Consider the following 19,634-nt stretch of genomic DNA (forward strand, 5'->3'; position numbering starts at 1 on the left):
TATCATGTACTGTGTCAGTAATTTGTAAAAATTGTGCCAGAAACTCTGTAGGTTCTTCCTGTGGAAGACCGGAATACTGGCAGCTTTGCTGCACCATGATAATGAGCTGAGGATTCAACTCAAAGCTACTGACTCCAATGGAAGGTATGCAGATACTACTCCCATATGAAGCAGTAGAGGGGTTAGCATATGACCCCAGAGTCCTCCTGGACTGTTCATTTCCACTTAGATCCATGATGGAGAAAGGGAGATGATGTAAAATAAATAAAAATAGGTGAAAATTTTCGAAAAAATGGGGAGAGAGAAAGTGGTTAGGAAGTTTTGAAAAAGATATGATTTGGAAAAGATTTTAAATTTTGAAAAAAAAAATATGAATTTTTAAAAATAATTTTCGAAAATTTGTTTTAAAAATAGAGAGAAAAGATATTTTTTTGAATTTAGTGAGGAAAGAGAAGAACAATAAAATAGCACAAGATTTAAAATTTTTAGATCTAATGCTCCTTGTTTTCGAAAATTTTGGAGGGAAAACACCAAGGAACACCAAACTTAAAAATTTTAAGATCAAGACACAAGGAAAACTCAAGAACACTTTGAAGACTCACAAGAACACAAGAATATGAAGAAAGAACACCAAACTTAAAATTTTTAGAAAACCAAACTAAAATTTTTGAAAAACAAAGAAAAATCAACAAGAAAACACCAAACTTAGAGTTTGGCACAAGATTTATTCAAAGAAAAATTATTTTTGAAAAAGATTTTAAAAAAATAGGATAGCCAATTACCAAGAACATAAGCACCACGCTCTAACTAATTGAGCTATAAATTTAAAGTGTTTTAACAATGTAAAAATAATAAAAGACTCTAAACCAAAAAGAAAAATTTTTCCTAATCTAAGCAACAAAATAAACCGTCAGTTGTCCAAACTCAAACAATCCCCGGCAATGGCGCCAAAAACTTGGTGCACGAAAATTACTTCACACTATGTAATTCCGCACAACTAACCAGCAAGTGCACTGGGTCGTCCAAGTAATACCTTACGTGAGTAAGGGTCGATCCCACGGAGATTGTTGGCTTGAAGCAAGCTATGGTTATCTTGCAACTCTTAGTCAGGATATTAATCAGTGGCTATCAATTGACTTGCAAATGAACAAGAGAGCATGAATTAAAGGTTACTAGTTATGCAGTAAATGAGAATATGTTGGAGTTTTGGAGATGCTTTGCCTTTTGAATCTCTGCTTTCTCTCTATCTTCTTCTTCACGCACGCTCGTCCCTCCTATGGCAAGCTGTGTGTTGGAAGATCACCGTTGTCAATGGCTACCATCCTTCCTTTCAGTGAAAATGGTCCAGGTGCGCTGTCACCGCTCGGCTAATCATCTGTAGGTTCTCGATCATACCGGAATAGGATTCGCTATCCTTTTGCGTCTGTCACTACGCCCAGCACTCGCGAGTTTGAAACTCGTCACAGTCATCCAATCCCAGAATCCTACTAGGAATACCACAGACAAGGTTTAGACTTTCCGGATTCTCAAGGATGCTGCCAATGGATTCTAGCTTATACCACGGAGATTCCGATTAAGGAATCTAAGAGATACTCATTCAATCTAATGTAGAACGGAGGTGGTTGTCAGGCACACTTTCATAGGTTGAGAATGGTGATGAGTGTCACGGATCATCACATTCATCATAATAAGGCGCAAAGGAATATCTTAGATAGGAACAAACATGGTTGAATAGAAAACAGAAATACTAGCATTAACTCATCGAGGCACAGCAGAGCTCCTCACCCCCCAACAATGGAGTTTAGAGACTCATGCCGTCAAGAGGTACAAAGTTCAGATCTAAAAATGTCATGAGATACAAAATAAATGTCTAAAAGTTGTTTATATACTAAACTAGTAACCTAGGTTTACAAAAAATGAGTAAACTATGATAGATGGTGCAGAAATCCACTTCTGGGGCCCACTTGGTGTGTGCTGGGGCTGAGACTAAAGCTTCTCACGTGCATAGGGCTGTTTTGGGCATTCAACGCCAGCTTTGGATCCAATTCTGGCGTTGAACTCCAACTCCTAACTTGTTTCTGGCGCTGGACGCCAGACAACAGCATGGAACTAGCGTTGAACGCCAGTTTACGTCATCTATCCTTGAGCAAAGTATGGACTATTATATATTGCTGGAAATCCCTGGATGTCTACTTTCCAACGCAATTAAACGCGCGCCATTTGGAGTTCTGTAGCGCCAGAAAATCTACTTTGAGTGCAGAAAGGTCAGAATCCAACAGCATCAGCAGTCCTTTTTCAGCCTGAATCAGATTTTTGCTCAGCTCCCTCTTTCAGCCAGAAAATACCTGAAATCAGAGAAAAACACACAAACTCATAATAAAGTCCAGGAATATAAATTTTGCCTAAAAGCTACTAAAAATAAACTAAAAACTAACTAAAACACACTAAAAACTATATGAAATTAACCCCAAAAAGCGTATAAAATATCCGCTCATCAAAAATCGTATCCAAAAATTTTCAAATCTTTTTAATTAATTAGCCATTTTAGTATTCGAATTATTTTATTTTATCTTATTTCCTTTTATTTTTTGAAACTTATATTCTATTTTCCAATTATTTTATTTTATCTTATTTCCTTTTTATTCGGTTTTTCCTTAATTATATTAAATAAAGACAAAAATATACTTTATTTGCAATCCACATCATCTCCCTTTCTCCATCATGGACCTAAGTGGAAATGAACAGTCCAGAAGGACTCTGGGGTCATATGCTAACCCCACTACTGCTGCATATGGGAGTAGTATCTGTATACCCCCCATAAGAGCCAGGAACTTTGAGCTAAACCCTCATCTCATTATCATGGTGCAACAAAATTGCCAGTATTCTGGTCTTCCACAAGAAGAGCCTACTGAGTTTCTGGCACAATTCTTACAAATTGCTGACACAGTACGTGATAAAGAAGTAGATCAGGATGTCTACAGATTATTACTGTTTTCATTTGCTGTAAAAGATCAAGCTAATAGGTGGTTAAATAACCAACCCACAGCAAGCATAAGAACATGGAAACAGTTATCAGACAAATTTCTGAATCAGTATTTCTCTCCAAAAAGGATGACACAGCTAAGGCTGGACATCCAAGGCTTTAAACAAGAAGATAATGAATATCTTTATAATGCCTGGGAGAGGTACAAAGGGATGCTAAAAAAATGCCCCTCTGAAATGTTTTCAGAATGGGTACAGTTAGACATTTTCTACTACGGGCTTACAGAAAAGGCCCAGACGTCTCTAGACCACTTAGCTGGTGGATCTATACACATGAGAAAGACAATTGAAGAGGCTCAAGAGCTCAGTGATACAGTTGCAAGAAATCAATATCTATACTTAAGTAGTGGGTCCACCATAAAAGAAGAAGCTAAAGCAGTATCCACTGGACTTAGTCCTCAAGAACAAGTTGTTGAACTCAATCAGCAATTGCTTATTATAACAAAACAGTTCGCAAAATTTAAAGAGATGCTGCAAGAAACCAAAGATGCTAACCAGAATATGGAAAAACAATTAAATCAAACAAGACACCAGTTATCTAAACAGATAACAGAAGAATGCCAAGCAGTTCAATTAAGGAGTGGGAAGACATTGAATGTCTCAACTCAAGGCAGCAGAAAGCCAAGAAAGGAACAACTGAAAGAGGATGACCAAGCCATTGCCCAAATTCCCTCTGAGGACAGTGAGAGCCCAGAGAGGAATGATTCTGGCGTTCAAACGCCAGAAAAGAGGGAAAAATTGGCGTTAAATGCCCAATGGGTAGTCAAATCTGGCGTTCAAATGCCAATAAGGGATCAGACACCTGCAAGTGCTGATAACAACTCCCTTAAGCAGGCTTCTCCAACCCTTTTTGCAGGAAATAAAGCTGCAGCAACTAAGGTTGAAGAATATAAAGCCAAGATGCCTTATCCTCAGAAACTCTGCCAAGCGAAACAGGATAAACAATTTGCCCGCTTTGCAAACTATCTCAGGACTCTTGAAATAAAGATTCCATTTGCAGAGGCACTTGAGCAAATACTCTCTTATGCTAAGCTCATGAAAGAGATCTTAAGTCATAAGAAGGATTGGAGAAAAACTGAAAAAGTTTACCTCACTGAAGAATGCAGTGCAATCATTCTGAAAAAGCTTACTAGAGAAGCTTAAGGACCTCGGAAGCTTTATGATACCATGCACATTAAAGGGTGCTTTTACCAAGACAGCTCTATGTGATCTTGGGGCAAGTATCAACCTAATACCTGCATCCACTATCAAAAAATTTGGTTTGACTGATGAAGTTAAACCAACCCGGATATGCCTCCAACTTGCTGATGGCTCCATTAAGATTCCATCAGGCGTAATTGAGGACATGATTGTCAAGGTTGGGCCATTCGCCTTTCCCACTGATTTTGTAGTGCTGGAAATGGAGGAGCACGAGTGCAACTCTCATTCTAGGAAGGCCTTTCCTAGCAATTGGATGAACCCTCATTGACGTCCAGAAAGGGGAGATAACCCTAAGAGTCAATGAGGATGAGTTTAAGTTGAATGCTGTCAAAGCTATGCAGCATCCAGACACATCAAAGGACTGCATGAGCACTGATATTATTGACTCCCTGGTGGAAGAGGTCAATATGACTGAGAGTCTCAAATCAGAGCTAGAGGACATTTTTAAGGATGTTCAGCCTGATCTGGAGGAACCAGAGAAAACAGAAGAACCTCTGAAAACTCCTCATGAAGAGGAGAAGCCTCCTAAACCCGAGCTCAAACCACTACCCCCATCCCTAAAATATGCATTTCTGAGAGAAGATGACACTTTTCCGGTAATCATATGCTCTACTTTAGAGCCACAGGAAGAGAAAGCACTAATTCAGGTGCTAAGGACACACAAGACAGCTCTTGGGTGGTCCATAAGTGATCTTAAGGGCATTAGCCCAGCCAGATGCATGCATAAGATCCTATTGGAGGATGATGCTAAGCCAGTAATTCAACCACAGAGGCAGCTGAATCCAGCCATGAAGGAGGTGGTGCAGAAAGAGGTCACTAAGTTACTAGAGGCTGGGATTATTTATCCTATTTCTGATAGCCCATGGGTAAGCCCTGTTCAAGTTGTCCTCAAGAAGGGAGGCATGATAGTGGTTCATAATGAAAAGAATGAACTAGTTCCTACAAGAACAGTTATAGGGTGGCGTATGTGTATTGACTACAGAAGACTCAATACAGCCACCAGAAAGGATCATTTTCCTTTACCATTCATAAACCAGATGCTAGAGAGACTAGCAGGTCATGAATACTACTACTTTTTGGATGGCTATTCAGGTTATAACCAAATTGCAGTAGATTCTCAGGACCAAGAGAAAATAGAATTCACATGTCCTTCTGGAGTATTTGCCTACAGAAGGATGCCATTCAGTCTGTGTAATGCACCTGCAACCTTTCAGAGGTGCATGCTCTCTATCTTCTCTTATATGGTAGAGAAATTTCTGGAAGTCTTCATGGATGACTTCTCAGTATTTGGAGACTCATTCAGCTCCTGTCTTGACCATCTAGCACTTGTTCTAAAAAGGTGCCAAGAGACTAACCTGGTTTTAAACTGCGAGAAATGTCACTTTATGGTGACTGAAGGAATTGTCCTTGGGCAAAAAATTTCAAATAAGGGAATAGAGGTGGATCAAGCTAAGGTAGAGATAATTGAAAAATTACCACCACCTGCCAATGTTAAGGCAATCCGAAGCTTTCTGGGGCATGCAGGATTCTATAGGAGGTTTATAAAGGATTTTTCAAAAATTGCAAAACTTCTGAGCAATCTGCTAGCTACTGACACGCTATTTATCTTTGACACAGAGTGTCTACAGGCGTTTGAGACTCTGAAAGCTAAGTTGGTCACAGCATCAGTCATTTCTACACCAGACTGGACATTACCATTTGAACTAATGTGTGATGCCAGTGACCATGCCATTGGTGCAGTATTGGGACAGAGGCATGACAAGCTTCTGCATATCATTTATTATGCTAGCCGTGTTTTAAATGATGCACAGAAGAATTACACAACTACAGAAAAGGAGTTGCTTGCAGTGGTTTATGCCATTGACAAGTTCAGGTCTTATTTAGTAGGATCAAAAGTGATTGTGTACACTGACCATGCTGCTCTAAAACATCTCCTCATAAAGCATGATTCAAAACCCAGACTCATAAGATGGGTGTTGCTTCTGCAAGAGTTTGATATAGAAATAAGAGACAGAAAAGGGACAGAGAACCAAGTAGCTGATCACCCGTCCCGGATAGAACCAGTAGCAGGGGAGTCCCTCCCTCCTACTGAGATCTCTAAAACCTTTCCGAATGAGCAACTATTTGCCATTCAGGAATTACCATGGTTTGCAGACATTGCAAACTATAAAGCTGTGAGATTCATACCCAAAGAGTACAGTAAGCAACAAATGAAAAAAATTGATTTTTGATGTAAAGTACTACTTGTGAGATGAACCATATCTCTTTAAAAGGTATGCAGATGGAGTAATCCGCAGATGGAGTAATCCGCAGATGTGTGCCTAGAGAAGAGGTACAGAAGATCCTATGGCATTGCCATGGATCACAATATGGAGGACACTTTGGAGGTGAGCAAACAGCCACAAGGTTCTCCAATGTGGTTTCTACTGGCCTACTCTCTATAGAGACACCCGAGAGTTTGTACATAACTGTGACAGTTGCCAGAGAGCTGGTAATCTGCCTCACGGTTATGCCATGCCTTAGCAAGGGATCTTAGAGATTGAGTTGTTTGATGTATGGGATATTGACTTCATGGGACCTTTCCCACCATCTTATTCAAATACTTATATTCTGGTGGCAGTAGACTATGTATCTAAATGGGTAGAGGCAATTGCAACACCTACTAATGATACGAAGACAGTAATGAAGTTCCTCCAGAAGCATATCTTCAGCAAGTTCGGTGTTCCTAGGATACTGATCAGTGATGAAGGCACTCATTTCTACAATAAACAGCTTGACTCTGCTCTGGTCCAATATGGAATTAACCATAAAGTGGCAACTCCATATCATCCACAGACAAATGGGCAGGCTGAAGTCTTGAATAGAGAACTAAAATGAATCCTGGAAAGGACTGTGAGTACCCATAGAAGGGATTGGGCAAGAAGTCTGGATGATGCTCTGTGGGCATACAGAACAGCATTCAAAACTCCTATAGGGACCTCTCCATACCAGCTTGTGTATGGAAAAGCTTGTCATCTACCAGTGGAACTGGAACACAAGGCCTACTAGGCAACCAGGTTCCTAAACCTTGATGCTAAGGTAGCTGGAGAGAAAAGATTACTCCAGTTGAATGAGCTGGAGGAGTTCAGACTCAATACTTTCGAAAATGCTAAAATTTATAAAGAGAAAGTAAAAAGATGGCATGACAAAAGGCTATCACCTAGAGTCTTTGAGAAAGGACAAAAGGTCCTGCTGTTTAACTCTAGGCTCAGATTGTTACCTAGGAAATTGAAATCCGGTGGAGGGAACCGTATGTGATTACAAGTGTGTCACCATATGGCTATGTAGAGCTTCAAGATATTGATTCTGACAAAAAGTTCATTGTTAATGGATAGAGAATCAAACATTATCTTGAAGATGATGTTGAGCAAGAATGCTCAAAACTGAGACTAAATTAAAAAGCTTAGTAAAAGTCCAGCTAAAGACAGTAAAGAAGTGCTTACTGGGAGGCAACCCAGCCATTATCAAAATTTAGATGTTTATAACAATTATATAAGTCCATTTAATTTTGTTGTTAATGTTTATTAATGCTTTTCAGTGAACAAGTTAGGGAAATGAAGGTTCAGAACATAAAACAGAAGAATCACAGAGAAAAAGAGCTTACTGGCATCAAAACACCAATAAAGAGGCAATTTGGGCGTTAAACGCCAGAATGGCTACCATTCTAGGCGTTTAACGCCAGTAAAGGTATCATTCTGGGCGTTAAACGCCAGAATGGGCAGCATTCTGGGCTTTCAGAAAAATGCCCAGTAAAGAAGAATTTCTGGCGTTTAACGCCAGCCAGGGCATTAAACACCCAAAATGGCCACCAGATGGGCGTTAAACGCCAGAATAGGTATCATTCTGGGCGTTTAATGCCAGAACAGCTAGAGGAGAGGTAATTTCGTTTCCAATTCAATTTTTTTTTCGAATTTTCATGTTTTAATTCAAAATTTTCTGCATCCAAACATTACAAACATTCATTTTTTAATTTCTATTAACAAAAATTCATAATCTTATAAATTCTTTTTAATTCTCTTTCAAACCTTTTCAATTCTTTTTCAAAAACTCATTCATCTTTCCAATTTCTTTTCAAATATTTTTAATTCATTCATATTATCTTTTATTTCTTAGATGCATAATCAAAAATTCAGATTTAACTTCCTCGTATCTTTTTCATATCTCTTAAATTTTGAAAATAATCTTCTCTTTTTCATATCATGTTTATCTTTTATCAATCATATCTTTCAAATCATATCTTTTTCTAAAAATTCGACCCCATTCCCTCCTTCCCCTTTATTTATACACTCGGCCATCCCCTTTACTCCATCATTCGAATCCTTCTCTCCATCTATTCATCTTCTTTCTTTTTATTTTGCTTGAGGGCAAGCAAATCTCTAAGTTTGGTGTGATTTTCATGATCCCTGAGCTAAAACAAACCAATCTCATGGCACCCAAAGGAAGACAAACCGCTTCAAGAGACAAGAAAGAAAGCAATCCAAAACCACGTTGGATGCATGAGAACTTCTGTACCAAAGAACATGCAGACCATTATCTCAAAATTGTGTGCAAAAGATCAGTGATCCCGGAATTTAGGTTCAATATGAAAGAAGATGAATACCTGGAGATCCAAGAGCAGATCTAAAACAGGGGCTGGGAAGTCCTGGCTAATTCTGAGATACATGTTGGAAGAAACATGGTCCAGAAATTTTATGCAAATCTGTGGATGACAGAAAAGTAAAGATTAGAGGGAACTGCTTTCTACTCCTTTTGGACTATGGTCAGAGGGAAGATTATTTACTTCCATTTTGACAAAGTGAGAGAAGTTCTTAAACTTTCTCAATTACAAGAAGATCCAGAGTCCTTTAACAGGAGAATGGCCAAGGATAAAAGGCTAGATCAAGTTCTAGAGAACATATGCATCCCTGGAACCAAGTGGATTACCAATTCAAAAGGTGTCCCAAACCAGTTAAAGAGAGGATATCTCAAACCAGTTGCTAGAGGGTGGCTGGACTTCATTGGGCGTTCTATACTCCCAACCAGCAACCGATCTGAAGTCACTGTCAAGAGGGTAGTGATGATCCACTGCATTATGCTGGGAAAGGAGGTAGAAATTCATCAACTGATCCCTGTTGAGATTTACATGTTTGCAAACAAGGAATCCACTGAAGCCAAAATGGCCTACCCAAACTTGATTAGTCTGCTATGTAAAGATGTGGGGGTAAAGATGGGTGTGGATGAATTTATCACAGTTGAATATCCAATCACCAAAAAAGTGATGGATGGACCTCAAATTCAAGATAACCTCATCAAGAGGGGGCACATGAGCTCCACCCAGAAATTCCTCAATTTGACTACTGGGCCCGCTTAGAAGCATCTGTCACCAAGCTGCAAGAAACTGTGAATCAACTCAAAGAAGAACAGCAGAATCAAAACAGCATGCTCTGTAAAATGCTCACACAACAAGAGAAACAAGGGCGTGAGATACAGGAGCTAAAGCGTCAGAAGCTGTCTCTTGAAGAGTTGGACGTCCCACAGATTGAAGGAGCACCTACCCCTCAAAATCAAGGTTGTTGAGTCCTAACTCTGTGATAACTTTTATTATTGGAAACCTATTTTAAGAGTTACATAAGCATTAGTATTAGAGTCATTTATTTTTATGTCTTTAATTTCCTTTCTTTTATTATTATTTGTTTGCTTTTATGTTTATTTTATGTCTTATTTTTATTCCATGATCAATAAAGTTTAGAGTCTATGTCTTAAAGCTATGAATGATTCCATGAATCCCTCACCTTTCTTAAATGAAAAATATTTTTATTTGCAAAAGAACAAGAAGTACATAATTTTGAAAATTATCTTGAAATTAGCTTAATTATTTTGATGTGGTGGCAATACTTTTTATTTTCTGAATGAATGCTTGAACATTGCATATTTTTTATAGTGAAGTTTATGAATGTTAAAATTGTTGGCTCTTGAAAGAATAATGAAAAAAGAGAAATGTTATTGATAATCTAAAAAATAAACAAAAATTGATTCTTGAAGCAAGAAAAAGTAGTGAAAAACACAAAGCTTGCAAAAAAAAAAGAAAAAAAAAAGCAAGCAGAAAAAGCCAATAACCCTTTAAACTAAAAAGGCAAGGGTAAAAAGGATCCAAGGCTTTGAGCATTAACGGATAGGAGGGCCCAAAGGAATAAAATCCTGACCTAAGCGGCTAAATCAAGCTGTCCCTAACCATGTGCTTGTGGCGTGAAGGTGTCAAGTGAAAAGCTTGAGACTGAGCGGTTAAAGTCGTGGTCCAAAGCAAAAAGAGTGTGCTTAAGAGCTCTGGGCACCTCTAACTGGGGACTCTAGCAAAGCTGAGTCACAATCTGAAAAGGTTCACCCAGTTATGTGTCTGTGGCATTCATGTATCTGGTGGTAATACTGGAAAACAAAATGCTTAGGGTCACGGCCAAGACTCATAAAGTAGCTGTGTTCAAGAATCAACATACTGAACTAAGAAAATCAATAAAACTATCTGAATTCTGAGTTCCTATGGATGCCAATCATTCTGAACTTCACATGATAAAGTGAAATGCCAAAACTATTCAGAAGCAAGGAGTTACTAGTGCCGCTCATCTAATTGAAACTAATCTTCATTGATATTTTTGAAACTTATTGTATAATCTCTTCTTTTTATCCTATTTTGTTTTTGGTTGCTTGGGGACAAGCAACAATTTAAGTTTGGTGTTGTGATGAGCGGATAATTTATACCCTTTTTGGCATTGTTTTTACATAGTTTTTAGTATGATTTAGTTACTTTTTATTATATTTTCATTAGTTTTTATTCAAAAATCACATTTATGGACTTTACTATGAGTTTGTGTGTTTTTCTATGATTTCAGGTATTTTCTGGCTGAAATTAAGGGACCTGAGCAAAAATCTAATCCAGAGGCTGAAAAATGACTGCAGATGCTATTGGATTCTGACCCTCCTGCACTCGAAGTGAATTTTCTGGAGCTACAGAAGCCCAATTAGGGCGCTCTTATTTGAGTTTAAAAGTAGACATCTTGGGCTTTTCAGCAATATATAATAGTTCATATTTTGCCCGTGATTTGATGGCTGAAACTGGCTTTAAAAGCCAGCCAAAAACTTTCTGGCGTAAAACGCCAGAACTGGCATAATTCTTGGCGTTAAACGCCCATTTTGGCACCCAGGGTGGCGTTTAATTCCAACCTTGGGCATATGCACGTGAAAGCTTGAAAGCTCAGCCCAGACACGCACCAAGTGGGTCCCGGAAGTGGATTTCTGCACTATCTGCACTTAGTTACTCATTTTCTGTAAACCTAAGTTACTAGTTTAGTATAAAAACTACTTTTAGAGATTCATTTTGGAACTTATGACATTTTACACTTCATATTGTATCTTCTATAGCATGATCCTCTAAACCCCATAGGTGGGGGTGAGGAGCTCTGCTGTGTTTCAATGGATTAATGCAATTACTACTGTTTTCTATTCAATCATGCTTGATTCTATTCTAAGATACTCACTCGTACTTCAATCTAGAGAATGATATAATCCGTGACACTCATCATTATTCTCAATTTTATGAACGCGTGCCTGACAACCACTTCCGTTCTATCTGAGCTCAACGTAGTCATTGGGTGACAGCTTGAGTGCGTATATCTTGGGTCTTTGATCCATGGACCGAGTCCGTAAGATCAAAACCTTCGTGGTAGAGGCTAAAACCAATTGGCAGCATTCCTGGGATCTGAAAAGTCTAAACATTGTCTGTGGTATTCTGAGTAGGATCTGAGAAGGGATGACTGTGACGAGCTTCAAACTCACGAATGTTGGGCGCAGTGACAGTGTGTAAAAGGATAGAGAGATCCTATTCCGACGCTAGTGAGAACCGACAAATGATTAGCCGTGCGGTAATTGTACCTGGTATTTTTCATCCAAGACGAGAAATCTGACAGTTGATTAGCCGTGCAGAGATCGTGCCTGGTATTTTTCATCCGAGAGGATCATACAGCTTGCCGTTGAAGGAAGCCATGCGTGTTTGGAGAAGAAGACAGTAGGAAAGCAGAGATTCAGACGACAGAGCATCTCCGGAACCTTAGCCTGTTTCTCATTACTGAATCACAAGTACTATTTATTTCATGTTATTTATTTTACATAAATACAATCATTCTTGTCATTAATCTCCTGACTAAGATTTACAAGATAACCATAGCTTGCTTCAAGCCGACAATCTCCGTGGGATCGACCCTTACTCACGTAAGGTATTACTTGGATGACCCAGTGCACTTGCTGGTTAGTTGTGCGGAGTTGTGAAAAGTGTAATCACAATTTCGTGCACCACTGGCACATGTGCCAAAAATGAACGTCTCTAATACACTGCTGATAGAATTGCTTGATCGGTTTGATATAGAGAGAGGATGCCTGAAAACTCTACAGGGGACAATATACATAACTCCTCGGAAGGTAGCAGCTGCCCTCGGCATAACCAATGGAGGTAATACATTTTCCACTTACTGCTTATTTTCAGTCCATTGGTGTCCGGATAATTAAACTGGTCATTTTTGTCTTATTTTTGCTATTAAAATATTGTAGGGAATCTTTTTCCTGAAAAGTTTGATTACAACAAGCTGAATCCAACAGACAAGAAAATATTTGACAGCGTCAAAAATATTTCCTTGGCAACTTTGGTAAGGAATGTGCTGGATATGAGTGTAGAAGGGGAGGATAACCAGAAAAAATTCAAAAGGACTTTTGTTGTCTTCATACAAAAGTGCTTCTTGCTCCCCACAACGGTAAGTGTGGCCTCCCCAATCCACAAGCCACCGATCTTTCATGTGGACAACATTAGGGAATGGGATTGGGCAAAGCATGTTCTCAACTTCTTAATGAAAGGAGTTGAAAACAAGAGAAAGGGAAAGAAATAGTTTGTTGATGACTGTGTTTTTATATTAATATTGATATACTTCCATGAAACAAAGTTCCCCCGCCCATTTGCACCTGATGCTCCCCCTGCACCATGGGTGGCCTATTGGACAAGGGAAAAGATCATTGAACGGATTTCATCCGAAACAACACAACCATTGGTAAGTACTATACTAAAATTCCCCGAAAAATTTGCTTTGAAATACTTTTAGGTTATAATTAAATTATTTGTCCTACTTGCAATTGTTAGTTTTGTTCATTCGAATGTTTTTGCATTAAGAAACATTTTTCTTGATGAATAAATAGCTGTCATGTACTATTCACTATATGAATATTTTTCGGTTCGGTAGGATTACTTTATTCAGTTCACCGAATTGTTAAATTGTTATTTTGATGATTAATTAATTGAGATCTTATTTCTAATTTAGGGACTTCTGTACAAAAAGCAAAAAAAGAAAGAAAAAACAAAAATAAGTAACTTGGAGAAAAAAGAAAAAGAAAAAAAATAAAAAAGAAAAATGTTGAGAGGAATTCTTCTTCAGAAGAGGAAAGACTTTCCGAATTTGAATTCGAAAGCCAGTAAGTTTAATTTTCATATCAATTTCATTTAATTTGTATTTGCTTAAATTTGTTCTTATGCGCTTGTTCTTATGTTTTGCAGAGAAGAAGAAATAAAAAAAACCACACAAAAAAAAGAAAACAACCATTGAAGGTGGTTAAAAAACAAACAAAAAAAATAAAGCCTGTGCCTATAAATTCAGAGAGCACAAGCAAATCTGAAAACGAGTAAGTATTTTTGTTGATTGCATATATATCTATTTTCGGTTCGGTTGGCTTCTAGGTTTCGTTTTAGCAGTTTAATTTATTTCGGTTCGGTGTTATCTTTGGATTTGGTTGACTTCATCGTTAGTGTCTTGTCTCCGATATAAATTCAATGTGTTTATCTGTTTTACAGAAAAAATGAAACTGAGAAAACACCCATAATAAAAAGAAGAAAACAACCAGAAAGAGTGGCAAAAACACCAACCCAACCTGAGAAGGAGTAAGTTTCTTGAATCATATTTTCTTTTACTGATACTTACATTTTAGGTTTCTTGATACTTATTTTATGAACTTTCAGAATTGAACAAGAAAAAGACAATGCTGCCGAAAAAAGAAAACGAGCATTGGAGATGATAAGGGAAAAAAGATCAAAGAAAAGAAATGATGGAGCTCAGTCAACAAACATTGCTCTGGATTAGTTTGACTCTCCACAGGGACAAAATGATTTCTCTCAGATGTAAGATTCAGTTTATTATTCTCGAATTCTTTTTCTTACTTTGCTTACTTTTGCTACAACTTTTTATAATTCCTCTAGATTCAATTACTAATATTTATTTATATTGCTTAGTGTGCCGAATGTAAATATTGATAGTGAGCAAGTCTTACAGACTCAAGGAAGCTCTACACCTTCTGTAGATGCTGCGAGCAATACAAGGTAAATTGGTTCACTGCATATTATATTTTCGGTTCGGTGGTTGCCCAAAAATGAATTTAATGTCTTTCTAGACCTCTGCTTTTAATCTTGGTTTCTAATTTTAATTTCTTATTTTTTTTAGGAAAAATATCCCGGACAGCCTGGTAAAATATTTTAGAAAAAAGAAAATCTTCCCAAGAAAGACGTCTAAAACTCCACAAGTGTAAGTTAAAAATATTTATGTTACTCTTTTAGATTTAGTTAATAATTTTTGTTAAATTAATCACAAGGAAATTGTGTTTAAATGTCACTAGAGCTACACCTGAATCTGAAGTACAAATCGTTGAGTTTTAACAACAAACTCGTTCTGAACCTTTGGAAGTGTGAGTTTTTCAATGTACAAATTTCTATTTTTCAAAACAAATTCTAATTATTCAACATTAACTTTATTTTTGTTTACATTCCTTAGACCTCCTCTTGCATTGTCTCTTCCAAGTTCAGTTCAGGAAGAGTTGATGAAGGATGACTTCATCTATGTCCCTCCACAAGAGGAAACACAACAAACTTCTAATAACGAATAAGTTAATAAATATTCATTCACCACATGAATCTTGTTCAATGTTTACTGCTTATAAATGGTTTAATTATGGTTCAGTTAAAACCAGAAATGAATTCAATCTGTTCTTGTCTTTGGACTCTCTTCTGCTTATTACAGCTGCCCTCAAGAAGCTGAAAAGCAGGGTGTTACAGTACGAGTTCTGTAATTGAAGACTTAATGAAAGATGACTATGTGTATCAAGTTTCTAATGAAGAGTAAATTTCACATAAAAATTCTTTTTATTAATTTTAATGGTTGTTATTGAACTGTTTTCTATTTAATGCAACAGCCCTGCAAAAGAACAAGAACAACAACCCCAAGAACCAACGGTGCAAGAAGAATCAGAACAAGAAGCACCTGTTAATGTGTAAGCATTAAATTCTTTAATATCACTTTTGTTTAATATAATTTCGGTTCACTGTAAGTTTGGGTTTTGGTTCAGTATAAGTTTAGTTTTCGGTTCACTATAATGATTAGTGTAATTTCTGTTAAATATCATTGTTAAATATGATAATAGTTTGGGATAATTATAGAAATCTTTACTGTTTAATGCAACAGCCTTGCAAAAGAACAAGAACAACAAGCCCAAAAACCACTGGTGCAACAAGAATCAGAACAAGAAGCACCTGTTAATGTGTAAGCATTAAATTCTTTAATATCACTTTTGTTTAATATAGTTTCGGTTCACTATACGTTTAGGTTTTGGTTCAGTATAAGTTTGGTTTTCATATCACTATAATGATTAGTGTAATTTCTGTTAAATAACATTGTTAAATATGAAAATAGTTTGGATAATTATAGAAATGTTTACTGTTTAATGAAGCAGACCTCTGGAACAGCCCTGTGAAGAACCAACAGAGCAACAATCCAAATAAGAAGCACATGTTGATGTGTAAGTTTTACTGCTTATATAAATATCGATAATATTTACTGCTTATACATGGTTTAATTATGGTTCGGTTGAAACCAGAAATGAATTCAATGTGTTGTTGTCTTTGGACTCTCTTCTGTTTCTTATAGCTACCCTCCAGAACCCAACAAGCAGGGTGTTACGGGGTCTATTACAAGCTCTGTTATTGAACAATTTTTCAAGGATGCCGATGTCTATCCAGTTTCTGATGAAGAACAATCCAAAGAACCACCGGTGGCACGATAATCATAAAAAGAAACTCTAATCTTGTCATCATTTGACAGGTATGTTACTTGCTTTTCTTTAATATCATTTTTGTTTAATATCATTTCGGGTCACTGTTAGTTTGGGTTTGGGTTCACTACTTGTTTGGATTTCGGTTCACTATATTGATTAAATATCATTTTTGTTTAATATCATTGTTAAATATCTATCATCCTGTAGTGCTGCTCAACCGAGGGAAAGGGAAGATGAAAGGCCTTCCTTTAGCCTTGGGATAAGTCCACCAGCATCTCAACCAACTCAGCCCTCTCAAGAGAGTGATTCACAGCTTGACATCCTGGCAGAGACAGTGATAGAGGCTGGATGGAAGCAGCATTAAAATTTGCTGAAGGAACATCTTCAAAACCAACCTTACCGGCGGCTCAAGTTTACAAAACCCCGCAGAAAAAGACAAAAATCACAAACGGGCTGATTGAAAAGTGTTATCATTGGATGACACATGTAAAACAAATAAAAGATGGTACCAATGAATATGAACCATTATTTGTCTTGAAACATGAGGGACTCTACGAGGGATTAAGAGAATATTTCACATCTCTAAAGCCCGAAGAACAAGTGCATGCCGTGGTAAAATCCTTTGCCAATTGCGTTAACATTAATGATTTTTTTAAACACTCTTATATAGTATGTCTCATAAATTTTTATCCTGTAGGTGGTTAGTATACACAGCTTGATTCTCAACGAAATAAAAACTAAACGGTATCAAGAACAAATATACATTGTGCCGATGGATATTGTGGTAAGTAAATTTCTTATTCACTGCTTATTACTTTTCAGTTTAGTGAGAATGTTAATATTGGTTCACCTGATTCTTATGTCTTCTTTTGAGTACTTTTGGATTAAGAAAACTTTTCTCTTGAAGATTGAATGTTTTTTACATTTTATTCAGCATATGATTTTCGTTCGGTTCAGTAAAATATGATTTAACTGATGTTGATTTTGCAGAATTTTATCGTGGAAACATATGGCGACAAGTACTATGATAAGAGCACAAAAAAAGTCCATAGTTTTAATATTCAACAATATGACCACTACTGGCAGTTTATTGATAAAAGAAAACTTGTATCCTATCCATTTGTAAGTTGTAATATTTAAAATTCTTTGATAATTTTCTTGTTTGCTATTGTTTTCACTGAAATATTCTATAATTTTCCGAAACTTCGGCTATTTGTCCCAATTTGCAATGGAGGGCATTGGTGGTTGTGGATTGCTGATGTAAAAAATAAGAAATTCTATGTCCTTGACCCTATCAACAAGAAACCAGAAGAAATACCTGATTCGAGAAAGGAAATAAACAAATTTGTTGTAAGTTATTTTCTTGTAAATTATTGAAATTATTCTGTACATGAAAGGAGTTTGGTTCACTGTTGTTGGTTTTGTTTATTTACTTTTTTTGTCTCTTTCAGAGTTTAATAATTTCCTAGATGAGGGTGTACGCTGGGGCGGAACCCTTAATATACAATGAACTGGGAGAGGAAGCAGAGTATATCCCATTAAATGGTTAACGTACAAAGTAAGAATATTTCTCTTCTATAGTGCTATTTTTAATGTGTTTTATTTTATATACTAATGATCGTATTATACTCAATTCTTGCTTAGCTATGATTGTGGAATATTCGTAATGAAATGGCTGGAAACAATAGATCCACAAAAAATAAAGAGCGGCAAGAGATATAAATATAAAGCTTGGACACAAGTAAGTACTTTCTAAATTAATAAACTTTTTTCTTTTCTTATTTCATTCAGTTAAGTTGATATTGTAACTAGAGCTTTGAAGTTGGTTGTTACTCTGTTCAATAGTTGTTTTCCATGCAAAAAATACTATTCTTGTTGATTGAAAATTGATCACCATTTATTCACCACATATAAAATTTTCGGTTCGGTAGCTCATATAATTTTGATTCACTAAGTGAATGTTTTTCGGTTCGGCGGCTTTTATAATTTTAATTCACCAAGTGAATGTTTTTTGGTTCGGTGGCCTCCTTTTAATTTGTTTAGGTTTAGGGTTACTGTGATTCTATTTTTACAGTATAACTAGGGCTTTGAATTAAATTTGTTGTTATTTAATGTGGTTTTGATTTACTTGATATTTAATGTGTTCAGGATGTAGGGTTATTGTGATTGCATTTTTACAGTATGATTAGGGCTTTGAATAATATTGTTCTTATTTCATTTGGGTTCATATCTTATGTAACTAATTCATTTCAATTGAAATGGAGAAAGAAATTAATGAATCCAGATACCAATATGGTCCACATTTTCTGTTTCATGAAATGAACAAAATGAGAGACCAAGTAATTTCGGAATCTGAAGCAATAAGACTCACCAAGCCGTCTGCTTTCCTCTCCAGCCCTTATTGTAAATACACATATGGGGATTTAGATAGCAAATAGCATATACTAGTTGTAATTCACAATATTTTGTTTAACTTGTTTAAAGAGCAAAAAATGCATACTTCAAATGTATCTATGTCAATGTATGTATCAAACAATGCAAACAATGCTTCTTTCAAATGTATATATGTCAATGTTAATGTATATATCTATTCTTAATATCAATGTATGTATCAAATGTTAATATTTATATATCTGTTGGAACTGTGTGGCTGCTGTTTTATTCCAGGTTTTCAGTGATTGCAATCACTGTATTTACGAATACATTTATAATCCAAAAGAACATAGTAAACCGAAATTAATACACTGGGCGAACCGAAAAGGTAGAAACACACTGAACCCCTAAATCCTGAACCCTAAACCCTAAACCCCAAACACTAAATTTCTAAACCCTAAACCCTAAAACACTGAACAATGGGCCCTGAACCCATAAATCTTAAAACCCTAAAACCCTAAAACCTAAACCCTGACCCCTAAACCCTGAACTCTGAACCTAAACCCTGAACACTGAACTCTGAACCCTAAATGCTAAACCCTAAACCTTAAACCCTTAGAACCCTGAACCCTGAACCCTAGAACCTTAAACTCTGAACCCCTAATCCTAAACCCTAAACTCTCAGCCATGAAAGAGGTGAACCGAAATTAATACACTGGGCGAACCGAAAAGGTAGAAACATACTGAACCCCTAAACCCTGAACCCTAAACCCTAAACCCTAAACCCCCTAAACACTAAATCCCTAAATCCTAAAACCTAAAACCTAAACCCTAAACCCTAAAACATTGAACAATAGACCCTGAACCCATAAACC

This window comes from Arachis ipaensis, chromosome B1 (assembly GCF_059453495.1).
Source record: "Arachis ipaensis isolate K30076 ecotype BB chromosome B1, ASM5945349v1, whole genome shotgun sequence".
Classification (NCBI taxonomy): Eukaryota; Viridiplantae; Streptophyta; class Magnoliopsida; order Fabales; family Fabaceae; genus Arachis; species Arachis ipaensis.